At 45.3% G+C, this 25,148-nt stretch overlaps 1 protein-coding gene across 9 annotated transcripts in view; it reads left to right on the top strand.

Annotated features, from left to right (window-relative positions):
* The window catches only part of IL1RAP (interleukin 1 receptor accessory protein), a 236,369-nt gene that overhangs the window by 127,117 nt on the left and 84,104 nt on the right, over positions 1 to 25,148 (top strand). The window contains exon 1 of one of the 9 annotated variants that reach the window (XM_033959014.1): positions 13,719 to 13,739. The exons of the other annotated variants lie outside the window; for them this stretch is intronic. The gene's annotated coding sequence lies outside the window, so the exon portion shown is untranslated. Of the gene's footprint in view, positions 1 to 13,718; positions 13,740 to 25,148 lie in introns of those variants that run through there. 9 annotated transcript variants of the gene reach the window in all.

The raw sequence follows: 25,148 nt of genomic DNA, 5'->3' as shown, positions 1-25,148 counted from the left end.
TGTCCGGTAAGCCTGTGGTTAAATCGTGAGTCTGGATCTTAGTTCTGAATTCAGCTCCAAGCAGCAGTGTCGAAGGTGATGAAGAGAAATTCAGCTCCGGCATTTAATTTACTAAACAAACACGACGGTTGAACGCTGTCCCATTCTTTCTGAGAGTTCTTCTTGAGCAGATGGGATTTGATTAAATATTCTGCTTTTTGCGTGACTGGTTATTTTATTTAAAAGATTTTAGCCCACACTATCTGCCAATTCCAGGTGGGTAACAATAAAAAATCAAAGACATAAAGTAACAGAATATTATCCCCAATTCTCTAAAAGGTGCTAAAAATTGGGCCCGCGGTTGTGCACCTGGAGGCCATTTACTCACATAACTGAATTAAGTAATTGGTACCAAATTGGCATTCAATGCCAAGTATTGGCATCAACAGAAAATAGACACATACCCTTAAAAAACAGGCCCAACAATATTCTACTACACTATTCCGGTAAAACTAATGTAGCCTTCATGTACATTAATTTTATTTATTTATTTATGTATTTCGATTTTTATCCCGTTCTCCCGGGAGCTCAGAACAATTTACAGTTGACATTCGCAGTAAATCACAGGACAAAGGCATTTGTAATAGAGACAGCAGAAGTTAAAACGTTTAAGAGGGAAAGGGAGGAGTGCAAAGATTAAGGAGGATAGGCGGCCCCTTCTCAGAAGAGCTTACAATCTAACTTGGACAGACATGACATAGAAGGTAGGGGATGCAGAACCCAAGGTGAGAGGAGTTAGGAGTCGAAAGCACACTCAAAGAGGTGGGCTGACATTTATAGACAGTCCCTGCTCAGAAGAGCTTACAATCTAATTTGAACAGACATGACATAGAGGGTTGGGGTTGCAGAACCGAAGGTGAGAGGAGTTAGGAGTCAAAAGCACTCTCAAAAAGGTGGGATGACATTTTTAGACGGTCCCTGCTCGGAAGAACTTACAATCTAACTTGGACAGACAGACATGACATATAGGGTTGAGGATGCAGAACCCAAGGTGAGAGGAGTTAGGAGTCGAAAGCACACTCAAAGAGGTGGGCTGACATTTATAGACAGTCCCTGCTCAGAAGAGCTTACAATCTAACTTGGACAGACAGACATGACATATAGGGTTGGGGATGCAGACCCCAACGTGAGAGGAGTTAGGAGCTGAAAGCACTCTCAAAGAGGTGGGATGATATTTATAGATGGTCCCTGCTCTGAAGAGTTTACAATCTAACTTGGATAGACAGACATGACATAGAGGGTTGGGGATGCAGAACCCAAGGTGAGAGGAGTTAGGAGTCGAAAGCTCTCTCAAAGAGGTGGGATGACATTTATAGATGTCCCTGCTTGAATGAGCTTACAATCTAACTTGGACAGACAGACATGACATATAGGGTTGGGGATGTAGAACCCAATGGGAGAGGAGTTAGGAGTTGAAAGCACTCTCCAAGAGGTGGGCTTTTAAGTGGGCCTTGAACACTGCTAGAGACGGAGCCCGCCATAGGGATTCAGGGCAGCTTTTTCCAAGGGAGAAGGGAAGCAGCCATGTGCTAACTTACTGCAAACCTTTTCTAATTGCATTTTATCGGGCTTCCTGCTTTATCGTATCCTGCTCTATTGAGCAATAGTGTCGTGAACGTTCATTTTGTAGCTCTCTGGGGTATTTTGCCTATTTCCATAACTTTTCCTAACCCAGCTATTGACGTGACACTCCTTGGCCAGAAGCCATGGACCATAACTACCTCCAGAACCCAGTATATTATACCCTCGTTCTGGCTGGTAGGTTTTCCTAATGAACAGGGGCTGGGACTCGTTCTCTGAGCTCTATTTCTGAAAACGGGACATGACTATTAATTTCAGCAAGATGAACAAAGAGCAAACGTTTTAACGTCCTAATGGACTCTAATCGATGACAAAATAACACTTTAGAAGTGGACTTGCAGGCCTGGCTCACCTTAAATCTTTCGGCAACTGAAGGGATAACATATATTTTGCGCTGATTTTCCTACCTCCAGACTCTGATGTCATCACTTCTGGGAGGGCTGGGAAATTAATGGTTTTATTTTGTTCTTGCAGAGGGATTCTCAGCCTGGACTGCCCTTTATAAAGTGGGGCTTAGCATGGATTTTTTTTTTCCTTAACTTTGAGCAGTATTTACTGAATCTGAACCAGATATTCTTGTGATGAACTGGTTTATTGCCCACCTGGATTCTCTTATTCTTCCAAGGGAGCAATTTTCCCTTTGCATCGATCAGAGACTCTGTCTCTGTGCTTCAAATGTAGCTTTCATAATTAGGTGATTTGGGGTTCTCTGTTCTTACCCGGTCATAGTCCAAGTGAAAACTGATTTGATTAATAATAATAATAATTATTATTATTATTATCCTACGATACTGTGATTTTTGGTATGGAAATGAGAGCAAAAAGTCAGATTTCTGCGAACAACAATAAATTGTTACTTATAATGACTGGGGTTGCCATTCAGCAAATTACATATAATTGGAAGGATTGGAAGAGACTAAATTACAGTTTTTGGTGGAACTCTTTGTGCCATATCTATAAAATGGAAAGATTTATTGCAGTACAAAGAGGGTATTTCAAGAAATTTCAGGGTGTGTGGAAACCATTAGCAAAATTTTGTAAGGATTAGTTGAAAATGTTTCCCTTTAATGTATCAATTAATTTGTGTAGGGTGAGGGATATTTTATTAATATTTTATTAATATGTTTTTTATATGATTATGGAATATATGGTACCGTGTTTCCCCCATTATAGGACCTCCTCCTTTAGTAAGACACCCCCCTTTTTTCCCCACCTGGGAAATATAAGGCCCCCCCCCCTGAAAATAAGGCACTATTTGGCAAGCATGTCTTGGCGATCCAGAGTACTGGTACAGTACCGTATGCGTGGTCACACAACTTCCTGCTTCCGCTGTCCAGGAAAACAAGCCCAGGAACAGCCTCTGTACACCGAGGCCCTGATTCTCCAAAAGTGCTTCCCGATTTTAGGCAGCTGTAGACGTCCTACAGCTGTCTAATCAGCCAATCGGGATGCACGTTTTTTTTAAAAAAATGCTCCCCAGGCAGGCCGCCCAGGAGAGGCGTCCTATACTAAACGCCGATTCTGTAACCGGCGTCTTTAGAGAATCGGGTTAAATTAGACGCGGCCGCTATACTTATGGCAGCAAGGGATCTCCCTGCTGCAATATGTATAGCGGCCGCGGTTGTTGCGGCCGCCTGTCCCATCACCGACAGGAGAATGCCTAACTCCTCCTGTCGGAACCCCGAGCCCCCTCCCCCCCAAACTCGAAATCGCCGACAGGAGGATGCCCAACTCCTCCTGTCGGAACCCTGGACCCCCCTCCCCCCCCCAAACTCGTAATCGCCGACAGGAGGATGCCCAACTCCTCCTGTCGGAACCCCGGAACCCCCTCCCCCCCAAACTCGTAATCGCCGACAGGAGGATGCCCAACTCCTCCTGCCGGAAAGCCCAACGACCCCCCGCCCCAACTAATCTCCCTCCCCCAACTAACCTTTCAATGTTGGTCAGCTGGACGGGTCTTGCTGCTGTCCAGCCGACGGGTCTGCCTCGTGGAAATGAGACGGCACGCCCCTTCCCGGCCCATCCCCGCTAAATCTAAGGCCTGATTGGCCCAGGCTGTAGAAGCCTGGACCAATCAGGCCTTAGGCATAGCGGGTCCGCCCATCCCCACTAATCCTAAGGCCTGATTGGCCAAGGTGCCTAGCCTGGGCCAATCAGGCCTTAGATTTAGCGGGGATGGGCCGGGAAGGGGCGTGCCGTCTCATTTCCACGAGGCAGACCCGTCGGCTGGACGGCAGCAAGAACCGTCCAGCTGACCAACATTGAAAGGTTAGTTGGGGGAGGGAGATTAGTTGGGGCGGGGGGTCATTGGGCTTTCCGGCAGGAGGAGTTGGGCATCCTCCTGTCGGCAATTACGAGTTTGGGGGGGAGGGAGTTCCGGGGTTCCGACAGGAGGAGTTGGGCATCCTCCTGTCGGTGATTATGAGTTTGGGGGGGGAGGGGGTTCCGGGGTTCCGACAGGAGGAGTTGGGCATCCTCCTGTCGGCGATTATGAGTTTGGGGGGGGAGGGGGTTCCGGGGTTCCGACAGGAGGAGTTGGGCATCCTCCTGTCGGCGATTACGAGTTTGGGGGGGAGGGGGTTCCGGGGTTCCGACAGGAGGAGTTGGGCATCCTCCTGTCGGCGATTATGAGTTTGGGGGGGGCGGGGGGTCCGGGGTTCCGACAGGAGGAGTTGGGCATCCTCCTGTCGGCGATTACGAGTTTGGGGGGGAGGGGGGGAGGGGTTCCGACAGGAGGAGTTAGGCATTCTCCTGTCGGTGATGGGACAGGCGGCCGCAACAACCGCGGCCGCTATACATATTGCAGCAGGGAGATCCCTTGCTGCCATAAGTATAGCGACCGCGTCTAATTTAACCCGATTCTCTAAAGACGCCGGTTACAGAATCGGCGTTTAGTATAGGACGCCTCTCCCGGGCGGCCTGCCTGGGGAACATTTTTTTTAAAAAAACGTGCATCCCGATTGGCTGATTAGACAGCTGTAGGATGTCTACAGCTGCCTAAAATCGGGACGCACTTTTGGAGAATCAGGGCCTTAAATGTTTTTCTGGTTTGTGATACAGTTTTTTCTGGTTTGTGATGACCTGTACCATATACAGGTAATAAATGTCTTTTTTTCAGCAATAAATGTGTACTGTATTCTTCTTCATGGAAAAATAAGACATCCCCCTGAAAATAAGACCTTGTGCATATTTTGGAGTTTTTAAAAATATAAGACAGTATCATATATTCGGGGAAACAGGGTAGGGAGGGGTGGGAAGGGGGAGGGATAAAAATTTATGTACTGTACAAATGATAGAATGTAAAATGATATATTTATTGTTAATGTGATTGATTATATATATACATTTAATGTATATATATATATATAATGAATAAAGAATTAAAAAAAAAAAAAATAATAATAATTTTATTTTTCTATACCGCCATAGTCTTGTGACTTCTAGGCGGTTCACAATGAAGAATAGCTGTTCAATCAGCGAATTACAGTGTATAAATAGATAAGAGGTCACTGAGCGGTCAGTGATTACAAGGTGCAAATTGGTTAGAAGAAAAATATACATATGTTACAGTATAAGAATTAACTTTTACATATTACATTGAAAATGATCGGAAACCAGCGAATAGCTGGGTACAATTGTGAAGAGGACATTATAGCAGTCAGAGAATATAGGGTACCTATAATGAGTAAAATAAGAATTCAGGGTGAAGTGTGATAGCTTTGATCGGGGGGAGAAAGTCTGGCTAGGACATGAATTTTTTAAACAAAGTGGTCTTTAATTCTTTCCGGAAGACGCTGTAGGTCAACCTAGCGACATCAATAAAGTAGCCTAGCCAAGATTGCTGTCTACCAGCTTGAAACTTGAATGTTCTGTCCAGGAAGGTTCGAGATCTGCAGCCTGCGATTTTCGGGTATGCAAAGAGGTTATGGTTTCTGGTAGACCTAGTGGAGGAGTAGAATTCGAAATGAGGTAGAAGATAATTGGGGGCCATTCCCCCCAATTATTTTCGTTCACCGCAAACTGAATAAAAGATTAACTACGAGAAAGCAGACGTCTCCGCTGCTCACTTGTCGTTGCATTTCCTGGACAGGCAGCCTCACTTGGTGGTAAAATCACCTTTCCTTTGATACATTTTCAACATTGCACAATTGTACATCTTAAATCCACCATGGTACCCATCAAAAAGTTAATTGTTAGTCATTCCTAGTCAGCCAATCTTGGTTAGTAATAGAGAACATAAGAAGTTGCCTCCGCTGAGGCAGACCAGAGGTCCATCTCGCCCAGCGGTCCGCTCCCGCGGCGGCCCATCAGGCCCTTTTGCCTGAGCAATGGTCCCTGACTAGCTTTATAACCTATCTCTACTCCTATTCCTGTAACTTACCTCTACTCCTATCCCTATAACCCATCTCTACACTTATCTATACCCCTCAATCCCTTTGTCCTCTAGGAACCTATCCAAGCCTTCCTTGAAGCCCTGTACAGTGCTCCTATCTACCACAGCCTCTGGAAGCACATTCCATGTATCCACCACCCTCTGGGTGAAAAAGAATTTCCTAGCGTTTGTTTTAAACCTGTCCCCTTTCAATTTCTCCGAGTGCCCCCTTGTACTTGTGGTCCCCTTTAGTTTGAAAAATCTGTCCCTGTCTACTTTCTCTATGCCTTTCAGGATCTTGAAGGTTTCTATCATGTCTCCCCTAAGTCTCCGCTTTTCCAGGGAGGACAGTCCTAACTGTTTCAATCTGTCAGTATATGAGAGATTCTCCATACCCTTTATCAGCTTAGTTGCTCTTCTCTGTACTCCCTCAAGTACCGCCATATCCTTTTTGAGGTACGGCGACCAGTACTGGACACAGTATTCCAGATGTGGCCGCACCATTGCACGATATAGTGGCAGGATGACTTCCTTCGACCTGGTGGTGATACCCTTTTTAATGATACCCAACATTTTGTTTGCTTTCTTCGAGGCTGCGGCGCACTGCGCTGACGCCTTCAGTGTTGTGTCAACCATCACTCCCAGGTCTCTTTCAAGGTTACTTACCCCAAGTAGTGACCCCCCATTTTGTAGCTGAACATCAGGTTTTTCTTCCCCACATGCAAGACCTTGCATTTCCCTATGTTGAAGCTCATTTGCCACTTTTTGGCCCACTCTTCCAGTGTCGTTAGATCCTTTTGGAGATATTCGCAGTCTTCCATGGTTTTAACCCTGCTGTATAGTTTGGTGTCATCCGCAAATTTAATGACCTCACATTTTGTTCCCACCTCTAGGTCGTTTATGTAGACATTGAACAGGAGCGGTCCCAGCACTGACCCCTGCGGAACCCCACTCGTGACCCATTTCCAGTCTGAGTAGTGCCCCTTTATTCCAACCCTCTGCTTCCTGTCCGCCAGCCAGTTTTTGATCCATCGGTGGATCTCCCCTTGCACCCCGTGGTTCCATATCTTCTTAAGCAGTCTTTCGTGTGGTACCTTGTCGAAGGCTTTTTGGAAGTCAAGGTAAATGATGTCTATTGATTCCCCTTTATCTACCTGGCTGTTTACCCCCTCAAAGAAGTACAATAAGTTTGTAAGGCATGACCTACCCTTACAGAAACCATACTGACTCGACTCTAGCTGCCCATTGTTTTCAATGAGTTCACAGATGCTGTCCTTAACCAGCGTTTCCATCATCTTTCCTGGGACCGAGGTCAAGCTCACCGGCCTGTAGTTTCCTGGGTCACCCCTTGAACCCTTCTTGAAGATGGGCGTGACATTCGCTATTTTCCAGTCCTCCGGGATCTCTCCAGTTTTTAGGGATAGTTTTATAATTATTAAGGCTTGATAAACTGCTCAAAGACAACTTTCAGAGCGGTGTACTATATCGAAACATGGAGTGAAAACAACTGCAATAAAATAGGAAGAAAAAAAGAAAATGAGTCTCTTTCATTTAAAAAGAAGCTCCGGAATGAGAGGGCATTAGATGAAGTTAAGAGGTGAGAGGCTCCGGAGCAATCTAAGTAAATACTTTTCTACAGAAAGAGTGGTAGATGCGTGGAACAGTCTCCCGGAAGAGGTGGTGGAGACTGATACTGTGTCTGAATTCAAGAGGGCCTGGGAGAGGCACGTGGGATCTCTCGGAGAGAGAAAGAGAGAATGGTTACTGCAGATGGGCAGCTGTATGACCTCACAATGCAGGTGCACAGAGCCTTAGCCTATAGGACGAGGAGATGCAAATGTTAAGAGCCTTAGCCAATAGGGAGAGGGAAGATATGAAAGAGACGTTTAAATACCTATGTAATGTAAATGCGCATAAGTTGAGTCTCTTTCATTTGAAAGGAAGCTCTGCAATGAGAGGGAATAGGATAAAATTAAGAGGTGAGAGGCTCCGGAGTAATCTAAGGAAATACTTTTCTACAGAAAGAGTGGTAGATGCGTGGAACAGTCTCCCGGAAGAGGTGGTGGAGACATAGACTGTGTCCGAATTCAAGAAAGCCTGGGATAGTCACGTGGATGGGCCATTTGGCCTTTATCTGCCATCACGTTTCTGTGTTTCTAGAAGGTTCTACCATAGATCAGAGCGATTTCCTTTGTAGTCTTTGTGCCTCTGCAGCCTAGAGTTACATCAGCCCAAATAGAATTTCAGCCAAGATACTGATCATTTGAAAAGAGAGTTCTTTATGTAAACACCGTCATCACATTTATTGTGACCATTAACTGCTGTATAATGTGAAAGCAGAAATTGAAATTGCATGGGAGATCTTCCCACTGGAATAATTGTTAATAGTGGGTGGGGGAGAGAAACATTTTTCTTAACGGGAGGGTAAGGGCTGCCTGGACTTGCCCACCAACAGACATGGTAATACTGAAGCAGCGAGAGACCTGTAGAGGCACTTGGGAGAGCAATTAAAGCTTGAGTGGGGTCTGTAGCACACGGTATGAGGGGAGGGAAAGGAAGGGATGAGTTGTTTTGGTGGGCGAGGAGGCCTTGATCTATTAATGATTACTTTGTTAGTGTGTCTGTGGGCCATTCTTGGTCCATGGACCGTGAAGCTCCTCTTAATTAGGGAGTGGGCACTAGTCATGTGTGATCGGAGGGTCCCATTTTCCAAGTCAGGGTTTCTTCTTTATGCACAAAAGTCAAACCCACAGATCACTTTGGAATTGTGCTTTTTTTTTTTCTTCCATGTAGTTTTAGGCGACGCATTAGTAAGCTGAAAGCATTAGCTGTCTGACGGAAGCAGCGAAGCCAGTCTCCCAGGAAAAACCTGATTTCCAACTGCAATTATGAGTTCCTAAATCCAACCTTTAATAAAAAAAAAAAGAGAGAAACTAAGAACCAGTTTCATTTTTGTCTTTTTTCAGAGAGGGTAGGCGATATTTATGTAACTAGGCTTCTTTAAAACATATTTTAGAGATGTAAAAAGTTGGCGTACCCCTTGGTGTAAATCCATTTTTACTGAGACTCTGAGATCAGAAGGTCAGATCAGGGTCACTGGTAACGTTTCAGTGGTAGGTGCAATACAGATACCAGATTGCTCAAAGTCCTTGGCACTGGCTGTGGAGTCGTTACGCCAAACCTTTGACTTGACTCCTACTATATATAGTAAATCTAAAAGAAATTTGATTAATTATAAAAACATGGGATATTTCTTTATGTGCAAAATTAGGATCATATAATATATTTATTTGCAGTTTGAACAAAGAACCTATATATAAATATTAAATGGAAAAAAAATACTGTTTGTTATAACATTGTAAGTTTTTTCTTTGAAGCTGAACTTGGAGTCGGAACATTTGACTCCACCCCAAATTGCTTTAGACGCCAACTTTGGCAACATAACTCGGACTTCACAGCCCTGGTTGCTCCTACGGCTATAACAGGACATTCAGGCTCTCTAAGGAATGAGAATCCTGAAATGTAGAGATGCAACAGGGCAAAATTAAGCCAGGATTGGCCTAACCCTTATGACCTAGGTCTGCCTGGGAACACTATATCAATTAGCCTGCCCAAGGTGTCCATGACAGGAATTTATTTCCTGTCCAGGGTGTGCACCATAAAACCCAAAGCTACAGAAAGGGTAATTTTCAAGAGCCATTTACCTGTAGAGATGGGCTATATGAAAACGGCTCACCTTGTAGGTAAGTGTCTACGAGTGTGTACACTTTACCTGCATTTTTTTGTGGAGGTTGTCACAAGATGGGTTAAGCGAGAGGCGCTAACAACCTGGTAGTTGTATATATTTAGGATGAAGCATGTTCTGGCTGCAGAAAAAGTGCCCACAGGACAGGCAGGTACAGATCTCTGCTGGTGTTTTCCCCTTGGGCAGTTTCTGGGTGAAGTACATTCTGCTTTGAGAATTTGGTGCAGCGTTGGCATTCAGAGGTAAAAATACTTATGGACCTTTTGGATCTGCCCATTCAATTCTGGAAATTGCACCAAGTAAACTTCTTGATTTGTAAGCTGCTTTGAATCTAGATAGGCATAGAGAGACCCAGAAATTGAAGATTAGATGAGATTAGATTTCAGATATGTAGGATGAAGATTGGTGCTTGTATCTAGCTGGGAGCCAGATACATCTAGGACCTTACATTAGCTTAACTTTCTGGAAGCCTGTGACCGATTCCTGCAGAGCAATGAGGCTTCTTGTAATGGACATATCGCCTGGTTTGACATGTTGTGTATGCTTTGACATGCAGCTCCTGATTGGTATAGCCTGACTTTACTACAGGAAGAGGCGGTCAGAGGAGTCCGCGTTTCGTGGGAGAACACTGTACTGAAGTCTCTGTCAAAGCTCACTCCAGCCCATCTACACCATCCCAGCCATTGACGCCCTCCCCACCCCATCCTCAACCAAACGGCCATATACAGACACAGACCGTGCAAATCTGCCCAGTACTGGCCTTAGTTCTTCACTATTTACTGGTTTGAGTCTTGTTTGGTTTCTATTGGTCATAGCCTGTTGTTTGGGGGGAGGGGGGTGGTTTGTAGGTCTTTATGAAAGTTTTGGTAGGAGGGCATGTTCCTTGTGCTGGTAAAAGATTCCACCAATTTGCTACCAGGTATGGGAAGGTTGTAAAGTGAATGGTTTTGTATTTGATTCCTCTAGGATTTGGGAATCATATTTTCTTATGGTTGCTGATCAGGTTTTATTTGCCGTTGGGTGGTATGTCAATTAAATTCAACACGTAGTCTGGTGTTTCGCCATGGAAGATTAAAAGATCAGTACACATAGTTTAAAAATATACCTTGCTTTGAAGGGAGCCAGTGTAGGGAAGGGATAAAACGTGGACCTCACGGATCTAAAACCGCACGTCCTTAAAAATCCGAGGTCCGCGCCACTTTTGAGGTCCCTGCCACTTTTAGTCTGGCTCTGAGAGAGCTCTATGACAATTTAACTCTTGACAGGATCCTAGCATAGGGAGGGAAAAGCATTAGGATCCGTCAGAGTTAAATTGTCATAGAGCTCTGTCAGAGCCAGACTAAAAGTGGTGCGGACCTCGGATTTTTAAGGATGTGACGTGCAGTTCAGATCCATGAGATCCGCAAGGGAGCTGGGGGCTTGAGCTGAGCTGCAGGGAAAGCGAAGGTGGACTTGTCAATGCACGGACCTCGGATTTTTAAGGACGAGCGGTTTTAGATCCGCGAGGTCCGTAAGGTCCGTGTTTTACCAGTTCCCGCCAGTGTAGTTCGAGGTATAGGGGTATCACTTCGTCATATTTAGATGAAGAGAAAATAAATCTGGCTGCTACATTTTGAATGGTTTGTAGTTTTTCCCATGTATAAAGGACATTGCGATACCCTAGTTGGGATAATATCAGTGACTTTAGGACAGGGATCTCAAAGTCCCTCCTCGAGGGCCGCAATTCAGTCGGGTTTTCTGGATTTCCCCAATGAATATGCATTGAAAGCAGTGCATGCACATAGATTTCATGCATATTCATTGGGGAAATCCTGAAAACCCAACTGGATTGTGGCCCTCAAGGAGGGACTTTGAGACCCCTGCTTTAAGATGATTGAATGTGCCCGTTTCATCGCCATAAACTGGCCATGATGAATCCGATTCAGCGTTTGGGGGCAATGTCCCCCCCTTCACGTCGGCCCTGGTGCAGCAGGATTCAGGGTGAGGCTGGAAAGCAGGCGGTGGTGGCTGACTGGAATGGGGGAGCCTTGGGGGGCTGAAGAATCTGCCGCTGGAGCTTTCTTGTTGCACGACTCTTTAGCTTGGAAAAGAGACAGCAGATAGAGGTCTACAAAATCCTGAGTGGAATAGAACAGATAAATGTGAACCTTTTTTTAAAACTCTTTAACCAAATATAAAGACCTGGGGACACTCAATGAAGTTACATATTAATACTTTTAAAACAAATAGAAGAAAATATATATTTTTTTCACTGAATGAATAATTAAGCTCTAAAGCTCATTGCTGGAGGATGTGGAAAGCCCCCTTCAGGGATTCAAGAAAAGGTTCGATAAGTTCCTTCTGGACTAGAACATACGCAGGTAATGCTAGACTCAAATATGGCACTGGTGACCTAAGGGCCACCGCGTGAGCACGATGGGCCACGATGGACTACTGGTCTGACCCAGCAGCGGCAAATCTTATGTTCTTATGTTAGCGTGTCTGGGTTTTAAAACGGTTTGGACCAGTTTTTGCATTATTTTTAAAATTTTATAGGGCATTTTTATTCTTCTTGTCCCTCTTCTATGGAATGTTTATAGATTTTCATATGCGAGAGGCACTCAACGATTTCAACTTTCCCTCCCTTCTAGGAAAGGAATTAAAGGAGTCAAGAATTTCAGCCTTTCTCTGGCTTTTAAATTTCCCCAATTATGGATTGAATTTCCTTTAATTCTGAGGTGTCCCAGCTCTCCGATCTTTCTGTAAACCTTTAAAAACTTTTCTATTTGCTAAACATTTTGAAAATTGTATTTTAGCATTTTTTTTTTTTTTTTTTTAACTTATTGTTAACCGCATCAAGCTTCCTCTGGTTGAAGACCCAGTATATAAAGTTAAGTTTTAGTTTGTAAACTTCCATAATGTGCTATTAAATTAGACATGGGGAAAGGTACTCCTTATCCTTGGGATCTGTAGCATGGAATCGGTCACTCTTTGGGATTCTGCCAGGTGCTTGTGACCTGGACTTGCCACTGCTGGAAACAGAATTCTGGGCTAGACGGCCCTTCAGTCTGATCCAGTATGGCTGCTATTATGTTCTTATGTTAATTGCCCCCTGTGTATGGGCTGGCGGGACTCAGGACCAGACTACAATAGGTTTTAGCTTTCTTGAACTGCAGGCAGGGCATATGTCTTTGCGATGGGGTGCGTACATTTAATCTCAGCCTCGATCGCCTATGCCTTCGGGAGGTTTTCTGTATTGCAGATCTACTTCAGGTGAATAACTACTACATATTAATCAGTTTGCCCGGCTTCACTTTGACATGTCATTGCTTCTAAGAAGAATCTTCTGGGGACCACAGGCAGTGTGTGTCTTAATTAAAGTTGCGCCATTTTCTCTGCCTCCAGAGCCTGACACGTGGAGTTACTTGAAAGTGAATTTTAAGCAGCACATTGTGTTTCTAGACTGTGGAAGTGACTGCACATTTCAGATAAATGCTTGCTCTGTCAGTGACTCGAGACCACAGCTTCCCAGTTCCACCCCACTTAGACTGAACGGATGCTGGGAGCAGTCTCAGATCTTCACTTAAACAATTTCTTTCTTTTTAAGAAAATTTGACAGACATTGGCAGGAGGCAGGAGAGCGCTAGATGCACTCAGCGTGATAAGTGTTCCTTGGCAAGAGCAGAATAATTACCTTCCAGCGTGTTACTCCTCCTGATTCAGTTTCATGTAGGGAAAAGACCAAAACAGAAGCTTTATGCAGGCTGTTGCCAGCTGTATCGGTGTCGGCAGGAATTTTTTTTTTTTTTATAATGCCTTCCCTGGCTATGTAAGGATATGCCTAAAATTTTTCCTGCCTCTCCCTCCTTTCTCATTTCCTCCCTCCCTCTCTCTCTCTCATCAGATCCACAGCAGCTCTCTCCTCTTTCCTCACCTGTCCTCTGGGAAGTTTAGCTGGCTACAGAAAGAGGGCGATGTTCAATGGAGCAATTTGATTGGTTGAAAGAATGTCATCCAGGCCAGGTGATTTCCATGAGGAAAAGCATGGTACAGTAGGGGATTAAGTGGAGGTACCGGGATACCGTTAGCCCCTGTGTTGGTATGACGAGTCTGCAATATCCATGCTGTGACATTGACATGTTAGTGTTTTTAATGGCGAGTCTTCAAAATCCATGCCGTGATGGCAACACATTTGTGTGGGGGAATGGCGAGCATGTGTTTGCTCTTCTCACATTGGTTTCTGCTTATTCCCAGTGTTAATCCTAAATCTGCAGTATGATGGAGATGCATTTAAGACAGGGGTCTCAAAGTCCCTCCTTGAGGGCCACAATCCAGTCGGGTTTTCAGGATTTCCCCAGTGAATATGCATGAACATAAGCACTGCCTCTGCCGGGTCAGACCAGGGGTCTATCGTGTCCAGCAGCCCGCTCCCGCGGTGGCCCCCCAGATCCATGACCTGTAAGTTCCTGAAATCTATGTGCATGCACTGCTTTCAATGCATATTCATTGGGGAAATCCTGAAAATCCAACTGGATTGCGGCCCTCAAGGAGGGACTTTGAGATCCCTGATTTAAGATGTGGGTATATTCCACCTGGGATATAAGATACCCTTTTATGTTTTGTGATAGTAACATAGTAAATGACGGCAGATAAATACCTGAATGGTCCATTCAGTCTGCCCATTAGTTATTCTCATTAAAAATACATGATTAAATTAACTTGGCTCTTCTTTGATGTTTCTGGGTCATAGACCAGACATGGGCAACTCCGGTCCTCGAAGGCTGGAATCCAATCGGGTTTTCAGGATTTCCCCAATGAATATGCATGAGATCTATTTGCATGCACTGCTTTCAAAGCATATTCATTGGGGAAATCCTGAAAACCCGATTGGATTCCAGCCCTCGAGGACCGGAGTTGCCCATGTCTTTCATAGACTATAAAGTCCAAAAGCTGAAGTTGTCGTCCAAGCTCACTCCAGCCTATCCAACCATCCTGTTTGCAGAATATCTACCATAACGTCTGTCCAGTCACATCCTCGTGGTCCAAGTTAGTGGAGTTCCTATTAATGCCCTCCCCAGCCCATCCTACACCAAATCACCACCTATGGGACACAGACCGTGCAAGTCTGTCCAGTACCGGCTTTAGTTCTATAATTTACATCCTTTGTTTCCTAATTAGAGATCCACTATGTTTATCTCACGCTTTTTTGAATTCCATTGCCGTTTTCCTCTCTACCACTTCCCTCGGGAGGGCAATCCAGCCATCTACCGTGAAGAAGAATTTCCTAACATCGATGACTGGAAATGCATGAATGTGTACGGAGTTTATTACTGCTTGATAGATGTTTGGTTATGAGATTTATATACTCGTTTATGGTACGACTTGCAGAGATGCATTTTCTTGTTGCAGCGTGTTTGGTTTTTTTAGGTTATGTTTTATCTATTATGAAGTCAATCTTCAAAGAGATTGAACTGAGAAATGATTGATTCTGCTCATTCTCTACATGTAATTTTGGCATTACGACAAATAGTTAAACGTGGACTTGAATTCCATTTCAAACAAACGCAAACCACCTTCTTACTTTGCAGTTAAGTTCTTGTTTGTTTAGTGGTTCGGTAAATGAAATCACTGGAAGTTTAAATGGGATTAAGGGTAGATGTAGAGACTTTGGGCTAGATTCACTAAGCAAACCGATCGTGTATCGATCGGTTTGCGATCCCTTTACGACCCCGACCTGATTCACTAACCTGGCCGCTCCGATCCGATCCACGCATGCAAATTAGGGAAATGGCATGCAGATCTAGCAAGGCAGCGATTCACTAACATTTTTCAGGCACACCGACTGGGCTGGCCGATCAGAACCAAGCAGCTGGTGAGGACCAGTCGCTCACGTCCCAGCCGATTCTCCTGCTCTGAAATCCAAACTGATATGAAAGGAATAATACAGCTCTTGCGAAGCTTACAGTTAAATTTGCTGCAAATGGAAAATGAAGCAGCTTTAAAAAAAAAAAAAAAAAGCCCTCTTCCTCGAGGTTCCCCCTGCTCTCTACCGTCTCTGCCGCACAAAAATGATTTTCAAATCCTTTTTTCCACTCTAACCGCGGAAGACTTCGCCTCCTCTTGCCCCGACTCTCCGACTCTCCTACTCTCTGCCACCCTTCCCCGCAGTGCAAACCCATGGTTTTAAAGTGGGGCTGCACTGTGGGGAAGGGAGGCAGAGAGCAGGAGAGTCAGGGCAAGAGGAGGCGAGGTCGTCCGCGGCCAGGCGGCCGCTCCAGCTTCAAACTCAAACGAAGAATTGTAAAAGAGACACACCTGGAGTTACTGACAATGTTTTACGGGTTAGGCTGTTAGGAAAAAAAAAAACGGCCCCAGCTCATACGGGCATGTGCAGATCATCTACAGATGGTCTGCGCATGCGCGCGGATTGCACAACAGCGATCCGTGCAGGCAGATGGGGGCTTTCCTCCGATTGTCCCCATCTGCATATTTGCCTTTACTGAATTCATCGGACCTGCCCAGATCGGGCCCGAAGCTTGACTGATTGAAATTCAGTGTAAAAAAGGAGACACACTCCCAGAATCCCTGTGGGATGCTGCAGTGGCAGCTCAGTTCTTTGCAAAGGAGATTGGAACTGGGAGCAAATATCTTCCCCAGGGTGTCCTGCAACTGGGAAAAAGATTACATCCTGACGACCCGATGCTCAAAGCTCCAGCAAACTGGTAAAAAATATCGGGTTGAGAGCGATTTTACTTTAGCAGGCTATGCTCAGCACAAATAACACGCAAACCATATGCATGTTATTTGTGCTGAGTAGTCCGGTAAAAGTGGGAGGAGCTGTGTCTGGTGCCTGCACAGAAGAGCAAATCAGTAGGCAAAGCGCCTGATCACATGAGCTCATAGGTAGTTTATGAAAGTGTTTTGTTGTTGTTGTTTTAGCCTCTCGATATGGACGCATCTGTTGTGCGTCTGTTATGCGAGTGTGTGTCTCGTGTCTAACAGCTACGTTCTGGCCGTAGGTGCGGGACATACAGACACATAACAGATGCTCAAACAGTACCAGCAGCTCCAGACCTCCCAGAAAATTGTGCCCAGGAAGAGGTGAGCATTTCCTTTTGTGCATCACAAGGAGAGCTCATTTAAATACTAATGAGCTCTTTGTAATGCATTTGCATAGGGTTCTCATTGGTTGCTATGGCAATCAGTAAATGCCTCCGAGAACCCTTTTGAGCATCAGAGGCTGACCTGCCCTCAAGAACATAAGAATAGCCCTACTGGGTCAGACCAGTGGTCCATGAAGCCCAGTAGCCCGTTCTCACGGTGGCCAATCCAGGTCACTAGTATGTGGCCAAAACCCAAGGAGTAGCAACATTCCATTATCTCAGAGTAAACAAGATTCCGGAACCCCAAAGAGTGCAACATTCCATGCGAAATCCCCAAAGAGTAACAAGATTCCGGAACCCCAAAGAGTGCAACATTCCATGCGAAATCCCCAAAGAGTAACAAGATTCCGGAACCCCAAAGAGTGCAACATTCCATGTGGAATCCCCAAAGAGTAGCAGCATTCTATTATCTCAGAGTAAGCAAGATTCCGGAACCCCAAAGAGTGCAACATTCCATGCGGAATCCCCAAAGAGTAACAAGATTCCGGAACCCCAAAGAGTGCAACATTCCATGTGGAATCCCCAAAGAGTAGCAGCATTCCATTATCTCAGAGTAAGCAAGATTCCGGAACCCCAAAGAGTGCAACATTCCATGCGGAATCCCCAAAGAGTAACAAGTGCAACATTCCATGCGGAATCCCCAAAGAGTAGCCACATTCCATGCTACCGATCCAGTGCAAGCAGTGGCTTCCCCTGTGTCTTTCGCAATATCAGTGGTCTTGTGTGCATGGAGGCTGAGATAGGACATGGGTGCTGGTTCGTCGCAAGCATATCCATGACATATTGAATCAAAAGTTCCCGATTGTAAGCTCTGGAACAACCAAGTCCATCACTTTTGGAGTGTCTTGAGCTGTACAGCTGGCTAGAGCTCCCAGTGTGAAAACCGCATCTCTCGGAGTGACAGACATGCTTTTTGAGTTCAGTTCTTTTTTCTTTTCTCATTAAATTTGTAATTAAACTAGCATAACCAGTAACAATAAGGTGGTTTGACAGATTATCAGCTTCCAGCACATTTATCTGGTTTAATCCAGCTGTTACCTGATTCCAGAGTAAAATTTGCTTTCACTGCAGCTGCACAATCGTATTAATTCCACCATACTTTAAATTCCGGCATTAAGGGATTTTTCTAGTTATTAATGAGCATTTTTAGTGCAATTAGCAGTCATAAAATTTAACCGGTATGCATCCTCGTTAGATATGGTGGTGGGAATTCCTAAGGACTTGCAGGTGATAGCATCTAGCAATTGTTTTTGGTCTCATAGTAATAAAGTAAATGTGATGGGGTTTCCAATTTACTTTGGCAAATCCAACATATATCTTCAGTAATTTTTGCTATTCTAACCAGAAACCGTGGAGGGGCATAATCAAAAGATACACCTAAGTCGCTCGTCGCTCAAAGTCGGACAAGGGAAAAGGTCCATTTTTGAAAAATATGTTCAACATATCTTTTTTTCCCCAAAAATCATCTAACTCTACGTCCAGCCGTCCGATCGTCCAGACTGCTAAGTCATCCATTTTCGTCCCAAAATTCATCCAAGTCAAAGACGCCTAGAAAAGGACCTTTTGGACGTGGGCGGGGTCAGCAACGTGATGGACTGGACACCCAAACATTGCATCAGAGTAGTGGGCTACCTTACAGGGCACTGCTGTGAACTTCACAAAAAGGGTGCCACATACACATCTCACCACAACAACCTTATAGGTCATGGTGAGCCCCCCAAAACACCTCCCCAGAACTGACCAGACCTACCTGACTACCACCCCAATAGCCCTTAAGGCTGCAGGTGCCACTTAGAAGGCAGTACATAAGGGATTGTGGTTTTTTTTGGGGGGTGCACATGTTTCACTATGCATGCAGTGGTTAGAGTAGCTTATGGGCCTGGGTCCTCCTCTCCATCCCACCCCCGCAGACCACTTAAGCCACCTCTGTGCATCTCTACTAGGCTTTCCAATACCAGGCTGCCAGGGGCTGATGTTCTGAAGGCAGATATGTAAAGTTGTTATTACGATTTTTATGGTGGGGGGGGGGGAAGGTCAGTGATCACTGGGGGAGTGTGTAGGGGTCTGTACTTTGTCCCTACAGTAGTTATCTGGTTCTTGTGACTTAGACCTGGTTTTAGATGGCCTATGTCTAAAACCCGGTTCGATTATCGGCTCTTGGACGACTTGTCTCACTGATTGTCTGAGTGCTGATTTAGGCCGGTTTTTAGACGTACAGTGGTGCCTCGCACAGCGAACGCCTCGCACAGCGAACGCTGCGCACAACGAACTTTATGTCTTGATTCGTACAACGGACTTCGTTTCACACAACGAAGTCCGGGGTTCCTGCGGGGTTGGATCGCAGCGGGGTTGGTCGAGCCGCGAGGGTAGTCTCCTTCTCCTTACCTGCCCTGTCGCAGCACACAGCCGAACGGAAATCTTCCCGATGTCAGCGCTGACGTCGGAGGGAGGGCTTAAGCAAAGCCCTCCCTTCCTCCGACGTCAGCGCTGACATCAGGAAGACTTCCGGTCGGCTGTGTGCGGCTGCGGCAGGGCAGGTAGGAAGAAGGCAATGGCGAACGAAAGAGGGGGGAGGGGGCGGTCCGCCCCGAAGAATGTGCACAGCTGGTCAGGTCCCCCGATCGACCGACAACAGGCCCGGCCGACAAACCTCCCTGCCCTGTAGCCGCGAATCTAAATTACCTCTTACAGCAGCTTCAATAATCCAGCTGCTGTAAGAAGGTAATTTAGATTCGCAGCTACAGGACAGGGAGATTTGTCCGACCGGGCCTGTTCTGTTGTCGGTCGGGTGCAAAAGCGCCACAAAGGTGGAGGCAGGGAGGGAGGAAAGGTGGAGTGGAGAAGAAAAGACGCTTAAGGGGGGAGAAGGCCGCTGAAAGCACATGTTGGAGCAGGGGATGAGAGGGAGGGAGAGAAGGGGAAATATTGGACAAGGGCAGAAGGGATGCTAAATCATAGGGTGACAGGCAGAGAGAACAACAGGAAAAAGAGTGGAAGCAATCTTGAACCCTGAGGGTGAGGGCAGAGAGAGGTGGTGAGATGATTGATCATGGGGAGAGGGACAAAAGGGAATAGAGATGGGATAGGAAGATAGTGGAAGTAAAAGGACAGGGAGATGTATGTTTTTAGATGTATCTAAATAAAAATAATAACAAAAAATTTATCTTTTTTATGTCATCTTAGCATATTTTATGCTGCAGAACGAATTATTTTTTTTTACATGTATTCCTATGGGAAAACGCGTTTCACATAACGAACGTTTCACATAACAAACTTGCTCCTGGAACCAATTAAGTTCGTTGTGTGAGGCACCACTGTATTTCCGTTTCGATTATGAGCCCCATAGAGTTCTATGTTGCAGAAAGTACATCAATTTGGGTTTTATTAGCTGATTTCTAGTGTCTGATCTAAAACCCAGCACTTTGGTGACTAAATCTTCTTCCCATATTTTTTGTAATTGAAAGTCAACCTCCTGTTACACATGTTTTGTCCACACTCTCGTAACCTCACGCTTAGACTACTGCAATTTACTTCTCCGTGCAATTGGTGCAAAAACTCAAACGGCACAACTTCTCTTCCTCCAACCTCGCTACACTTCCCTCCCCCCTAATCACTTCACTGGCTTCCTTATCCGCCTCTGCATACAGTTCAAACTCTTATTACTAATCTGCAAGCATATATACCCTATATACCATGTCTGTCAGTCCAAGTTAGATTGTAAGCTCTTCTGAGAAGGGACAATATACATTTCTGCGCACGCCTTTCAGCGCTATACAGTATAAGTGATAAGTAGTAGTAATGCAGGTGTGTTCATGCCACAGCCCCTCAGTATCTCTCCTTTCTTGTCTCTCCTTATACGTCTCCCCAAGAACTCCGTTCCTCAGATCAGCTGCTCTTAGCTTTATTCTTCTCCTCCACTGCCAATTCCAGACTTCGTTCCTTTCATCTAGCTGCCCCTTAGGCCTGGAATAACTACCTGAGTTTGTCCGTCACACCCCCTTTTTGATATGGTCTTCAATCCTTAACCGTACTCCCTACTGCCCACCAACCCAGCCAGCAGATTAACCATACACCCTAACTATATCCCCTATCCTGGCATCCTGTTTGACTGTCTTTTCTCTTTAGATTGTAAGCTCTTTGGAGCAGGAACCGTCTTCTTTGTGACTCTGTACAGCGCTGGGTGCATCTGATAGCACTATAGAAATAATTCATAGTAGTAGTGTGAAGAGTTTCAGTCTTTGGGAAGCAGAGCCGAGGTTGTGATATCATAATGCATCATTCCACCAATAAGAGCCAACTTCATCAGTGATGTCACACTCTGCCCTCCAACCCAGCCAGCAGATTAACCCTTCCCCTTAACTGTATCCATGACATCCTGTTTGTCCATCTTGGTTGTTTAGATTGTAAGGTCTTTCAAGCAGGGACTGTCTCTTACTTTGTAATTCTGGAAGCGCTCTAGAAATAATAATAGTAGAAGTAGTATGTTTACTGTGGGGAAGTTAATTATGCATATAACATTGGATTTTCAGATGTATGCACTTGTATTTGGCCCTTTAACGCCGCCCACATAATCAAAATCCAGAAACTAGAGAATGACACGGGGACAAATTTTTCCCCATCCCTGTGAGAACTCATTTTTTTGCCCCGTCTTGGCGAGTTCTTTTCTTGTCTCTGCCCCATTCCTGCAAACTCTGTCCTCATCTGTACAAGCCTCAAACACTTTCAAATCATAAGAAGCAACATTCTAGAGCTCAGATTGTGATGTCATCATGCCTCATTCCACCAATGCCTAAGCTCCGTCCTCATCCGCACAAGCCTCAGACACTTTAACATCCTAAGTAGCAACATTCTAGAGCTGAGATTGTGATGTCATAATGCCTCATTCCACCAATGCCTAAGCTCCGTCCTCATCTGCACAAGCCTCAAACGCTTTAAAGTCCTAAGTAGCAACATACTAGAGCTCAGATTGTGATGTCATAATGCCTCATTCCACCAATGCCTAAGCTCCGTCCTCATCTGCACAAGCCTCAAACATTTAAAAATCCTAAATGTTTGAGGCTTGTGCAGTTAAGGCTGAGTGAACAGGAATGGGGAAAGGACGGGGACAGTGACAAAACTCACGGGGACGGGACGGGGAAACTGAGTTCCTGCGGGAACAGAGAAAAATTTGACCCCGTGTCATTCTCTGCCAGGAACTGCTGGCTCACAGAACTGAATATACTTGTGGTACCCTGTAGAGACAGAACAAGTGCTATCGTTACCTGTAGTATATAATGCTGCCAGTTTCCCAGTGGTTGGCAAAAGGGGGGGGAGGGGCAAGCAAATTTTTTGAGGGAGGGAGAATGGCATTTTCCATCCTTTCTAACTGCGTACTAAGAGTTTCCTTTTAGACATTATCTGGTTGATTTCTCTTTGAAAATTCAGTGCAAATTAAGTGACTACAAAAGTATCTGTCTGCCTTGCAACTAGCTTTGTTTGCAAAATTTGCTCCCCATCAGTGTATACAGTACATATGTGTGTGTGTGTTAGAGGTCTGCACGGGAACGGGGATCGTGGGAATCCCCCCTAACCCACGGGACTCCCACGGGGACCCCCCTCTAGCCAAAGGGACTCCCACGGGGATGGAAGGCTTTGGAAGAAGGGTTCGTCCATATAATATAATGGACACATCAGACTTAGTAAAAGAGGGGGTTTATAAGTTAATTACCTGAACAGAAAACAAAAAAAGGGTTCCACCAAAGAGATTCCACAAGGAAAACAGCAAAAGAAACTGTGGAATTGATGATCCTGTCAGAAGTAATTGCTGCTTTTTATGGGGACGGGTGGGGACGGAGAGGATCCTGGCGGGGATGGGTGGGATTTCTGTCCCCGCGCAACACTCGTGTGTGTGTGTGTGTGTGTGTGCATGCTTAAATGTGCAACTCCTCTTTCAGATTCACCATGGCTTCTTGTTTTGGTTTGGTTTTCTTGTTTTTAAGACCCAGCAGTGTCTGAATTCAAATTAAAGTCATCAGTCACAGTAATTAGTATTACTGTAATAAATGTCTGCCTTGTGATCGCTTTTCTGGTCTGGCAGCAGGAACTGCAAAAGTCCAATACAGGAAACTGACTCAGGCTTGCAGAAAGATCTCGGTGCGCCTCACACGAACATGTTCTGCAGGGACCTTGCTCACACGCCAAAGGCTGTTCTCTGCTCTTTCTGCAGCTTAGGGGTTGCTTCAGTCCAACCAGATGCAGGAAAACTTACAATAATAGGCACTGGGTCCAAACTGAGGGGAAGGTCCCGGCCATTTTCATTCTTATCCCAGGCAGAACACCAGAACCTGATGGAAATGGCTTGGTGCATGATAGAAACAAACTGATGTGTCTTGGAAGATTTTTTCAGAAGAACTCTGTTGTCTTAGCTGGTTGGTTTAGGGCAGTGGTCTCAAACTCGCGGCCCACGGGTACTATTTTCAAGCCCTCGGTATGTTACCATTGTTCTGGAACTTGCCCGCCTCACTTCTGTAACCTCACGCAAGCGCTTTCCTGCGGTCTGTACGCAATTGTGAGGTGGAGTGGAGAGGACAATCGCGTACAGTCCAAGGCAAGACAAATCATGGGCTGCATACGAAGGGGTTTCGTAAGGCGGAAGTCATTATGCCGTTGTATAGATCCATGGTGAGGCCCCACCTGGAATACTGTGTGCAATTCTGGAGGCCGCATTATCGCAAGGATGTGCTGAGACTGGAGTCGGTGCAAAGAATGGCCACCCGGATAGTCTCGGGACTCAAGGATCTACCATACGAAAAACGGCTTGACAAATTACAGCTATACTCGCTCGAGGAGCGCAGAGAGAGGGGGGACATGATCGAGACGTTCAAGTATCTTACGGGCCGCATCGAGGCGGAGGAAGATATCTTCTTTTTCAAGGGTCCCACGACAACAAGAGGGCATCCGTTGAAAATCAGGGGCGGGAAACTACGAGTGACACCAGGAAATTCTTTTTCACTGAAAGAGTGGTTGATCGCTGGAATAGTCTTCCACTACAGGTGATTGAGGCCAGCAGCGTGCCTGATTTTAAGGCCAAATGGGATCGGCACATGAGATCTATTCACAGGGCAAAGGTAGGGGAGGGACATTAAGGTGGGCAGACTAGATGGGCCGTGGGCCCTTATCTGCCGTCTATTTCTATGTTTCTATGAAAGCGCTTGCGTGAGGTTACAGCAGTGAGGCGGCCAACGTTCCAGAACGTAAGGTAATCATTGGAGGCAGTGACCTAGTTGCATTAGTTTCTAACCATGAGGCCGTCAAATATGATCTCTCTCCATATTCATATAATTTGGATCATATCAGCATCTTGCTCCCTCAACACCCTTTTGCCTTTCTGGCTCTTACCCTACTGCCGTAAACAATATAATTGAATTGCTCTTTTTTCTCTCTCTCTCTCTAACTAGAAGAAAAAGATAGGTTGCAATTTTTGCCTCAAAAAATATCACAGCAGGCGATCATTTCATCCATGCTCTGATGCTATCTTTAGAGGTGGGAGGGACGCCAGTGTTAGGATGCAGCTCCCAGCAGTTTGCTGACCCAGAGGGATCCTTCATTATTTTTGGTTCGCAGTGGTTTTTTTCCTTTTTCTCTCCCCATTTGGCAATTGAGTGAAACAACCTGGTCTAAAACAATAATGCATCCAGAAATCCTGCTTTAAAGAAAGAGTATACTGAATCTTCTGACTTCTATATGATCATGGATGCGATGTGGTACACATACTTCATATGCCCTAGAGCAGTGGTCTCAAACTCGCGGCCCGGGGCCCACATGCGGCCCGCCAGGTCCTATTTTGAGGCCCTCGGTATGTTTATCATAATCACAAAAGTAAAATAACAGTTTCTTGATCATATATCTCTTTAGCTATAAATGACAATATTATTATTAAGTCTTAGCCAAAAGGAAAGATTTATAAACTATAAAGAGTTTTACCTCATGCAAAATTATTATTTCTTTATTAAGACATTAACTATTTTTTTTCTGAGGCCCTCCAAGTACTTACAAATTCAAAATGTGGCCATGCAAATGGTTTGAGTTTGACACCACTGCCCTAGAGGGCTCACAGCTTAAGTTTTGCACCTGGGTCAGTGGAGGGTTAAGTGATTTGCCAAGGTCACAAGCAGCGGCAGTGGGAATCGAGCCCAGTTCCCCAGGCTCTCAGGTCACTGCGCTGACCATTAGGTTACTCCTTTGGGAGTCAGCTGGCCGATAATGAGATGGGAAAAAGGGCTGCTTGGAA

This window comes from Geotrypetes seraphini, chromosome 9 (assembly GCF_902459505.1).
Source record: "Geotrypetes seraphini chromosome 9, aGeoSer1.1, whole genome shotgun sequence".
NCBI lineage: Eukaryota > Metazoa > Chordata > Amphibia > Gymnophiona > Dermophiidae > Geotrypetes > Geotrypetes seraphini.
This window is presented reverse-complemented; position numbering and strand designations above follow the sequence as displayed.